Source organism: Etheostoma cragini, chromosome 4 (genome assembly GCF_013103735.1).
Source record: "Etheostoma cragini isolate CJK2018 chromosome 4, CSU_Ecrag_1.0, whole genome shotgun sequence".
NCBI classification, from domain to species: Eukaryota; Metazoa; Chordata; class Actinopteri; order Perciformes; family Percidae; genus Etheostoma; species Etheostoma cragini.
Genome location: NC_048410.1, coordinates 255,698 through 258,569, shown reverse-complemented (window position 1 = coordinate 258,569; position 2,872 = coordinate 255,698). Strand labels below are relative to the sequence as shown.

At 38.8% G+C, this 2,872-nt stretch overlaps 2 protein-coding genes across 3 annotated transcripts in view; one reads left to right on the top strand and one right to left on the bottom strand.

The window, feature by feature from the left end:
* The window catches only part of LOC117943095 (nuclear factor 7, brain-like), a 214,395-nt gene that overhangs the window by 91,603 nt on the left and 119,920 nt on the right, over positions 1–2,872 (top strand). The gene's annotated exons all lie outside the window — the stretch shown is intronic.
* Positions 1–2,872, bottom strand: part of LOC117943107 (butyrophilin subfamily 2 member A2-like) — a 27,116-nt gene that overhangs the window by 20,675 nt on the left and 3,569 nt on the right. The gene's annotated exons all lie outside the window — the stretch shown is intronic.

The following is a 2,872-nucleotide window of genomic DNA, read 5'->3' as shown; positions in this document are numbered from 1 at the left end:
CGGACAGAGGGCAGGTTTTAGAGCCTTTGTGTCTCTTAAAAGACAGAGGGCAGGTTTTAGAGTCTTTGTGTCTCTTAACAGACAGAGGGCAGGTTTTAGAGCCTTTGTGTCTCTTAACAGACAGAGGGCAGGTTTTAGAGCCTTTGTGTCTTTTAACAGACAGAGGGCAGGTTTTAGAGTCTTTGTGACTCTTAACAGACAGAGGGCAGGTTTTAGAGCCTTTGTGTCTCTTAACAGACAGAGGACAGGTTATAGAGCCTTTGTGTCTCTTAACAGACAAAGGGCAGGTTTTAGAGTCTTTGTGTCTCTTAACAGACACACAATGCGACTAACATGTCTGTCCAAGATGAACAGGGCCCTTACGTAACATCAAGGTGTGTTTCCAACTCAGATATTGTTTTAATTCTCCTACCCTGTCTCCATCTTGCTGGGGGCAGCTTGTCTGGTTAAAATCAACAGGTTTTTGTCTCTATTGTTGTGTAAAAACCTTTTAGACTGAGCTTTGTTGTTGATCATGTTGTAGACAGTACTACTATTGCTGTTGTAAAATGAATGTTTTGTTTTTCAGATTGTCCTTTTGAAAATGGCCCACTCACTTTTGTAGTAGCCCCCCAACATAGTGTCTCTGCCTCTGCTTCACACACACACTTTATAAATTCTTCACAGATAAACCAGGATGAGGAAGAACCTTACCATGAACATACACAGAGATCTCATTAGAGACTTGATGGCTGATTGTCTCCTGTGTTGCCACACAGCGATAGAGGTCGGTCTGGGTCACAGTAGTCCTGAGAGTGATGTAGAAAAGGTTTCTTATTGGTTCCACCTGGGTCTCCTCAGCAGGAAGTGTGTTTCCAGCACTGTCCCGCCACTCTACTTCAGGTTCTGGATCACCGTGAACCTCACACTGCAGCAGAGACCGGTCCTTGGTCTCCTCAAGTATAGTGACAGATGGTTTTGGCGCCGCACCTGAACACAGTATGAACAACTCACTAGAGGACCATCAAAGCATCAAAACATTCAGAACACACACACACACACACACAACCACACACACACACACACACACACACACACACACACACACACACACACACACACACACACACACACACACACACACACACACACACACACACACACACACACACACACACACACACACACACACACACACACACACACACACACACACACACACACACACACACACACACACCTTCCTGGATGAGGATTAACAAAAATTTACCAATGCAAAGTGAGAGAGCACAGATGCGATGTGAGCACTTGTAAAATATGACTTGAGAGCTTGTAAAAAAATCTGTAGTCGTAGATTTGATGTGAGCACTTGTAAAATATGATTTGAGAGCTTGTGAAAAAATCTGTACTCGTGGTTTTTTTTTTCACTTGAGTCACTTTTCCAGTACAACCACAACTCAGTGATTACAACGTCTCGAATCTGTCTCTGCAGTGTGCTCTCTCGCATCACACAGCGGTGAGCCTGCGCTCTCGAGTTTTGCAACACTTCTTGCGATACATTTGGTGCAAAACTAATTTGTACCTGTGGACTTAGTCTGTTACTGGAAAAGTGACTCAAAGTGAAAAAAAAAAAACACGAGTACAGATTTCTCAAATTATATTCTACAAGTGCTCACATCACATCTACGACTACAGACTTTTTTACAAGTGCTCACATCTCACCCGCGCTCTTAAGTCATATTTTACAAGTGCTCACATCGCATCTGCGCTCTCTCACTTTTGCACCATATTTACCTTCATAAATAAAGACACTTTTTAGTCACTATCATTGTAAAATAGTAAAAAGGAAGATTTTAAAAACATTTTTGAATTATTAACATTTACACAAACTGAAGGTGTGTTAAGAGATTAATTAATAATCATACAGTACCTCCAGCTATTTATTCTGTTTAAAATAATAAAATAGCCCCAGTTAAAATGTATTTAACGTGTAAAAGAGATATTAATAAACTAACGGAGGCTCGTTTAAAAGAACTAAAGTCCACAGATTAAATATACCCCGTTTGAGTTAAAACAGAAGTAAAAATAACGCAAATGAAAGTCGATTAAATTCCTCGTTTAGCTTTAGCGCCGCTCAACAAACTTTCAACTCAAACAGCCAATCACAGGAGAGCATCGCTACGTGACAGCTAGTTTCGTCCAATGGTAAGTCAGCACCGTGGAAACAAGGTGAGCTTGTAGCCAATTAAATTACCTGCTTGACCATATATGGACGTTTATGTTGCTGGTATCCGTGGTAACGGGACGCCAACGGAACAGAGTCACTTTATTTAAATGTTTATGAAGGCGAGATTCAAGATAATTAACATGTAAGTCTTTATTTTCATCTTTATTTAAATATTTACAAGAACTCTTTATAGTCAGATTTAACAAATCAAAAAGAGATTTATTAACATAATTTGGTAACTTTTAAAAGGTTTGAGAGGCTCTAGAGTCCTCTGCTGGAGATGCTCTGTATCGCATTTTCTAAAATATCTCAGAGCTTCTGTCAATCATCCTGAAACTTGGTCCAGACGTTATAAACAAGTTAACGGAGAGATCCTGTCAAAGTCAGCCTATTATAACTAAATTATTGTATTTAAAATAACTAATAAACTCTTTAAAAGTGAGATCAACACACCTAATGAGACCTAATGACTGTTTAACAGCGATGTCATTTAAATACATCAGTTCCTTGGTATTCTGCTATTATAAAGATTAAAATGTAAATTATCAAAATGAAAACAAAGAGATTAAAAGTAATTAGTTACTGCTTGTGAAATATTAGCCACTTAAAAATAAGTTTTATTATCTTGCAGACATATTTAAATGTTGAAAAAGAGCAGAAATAATG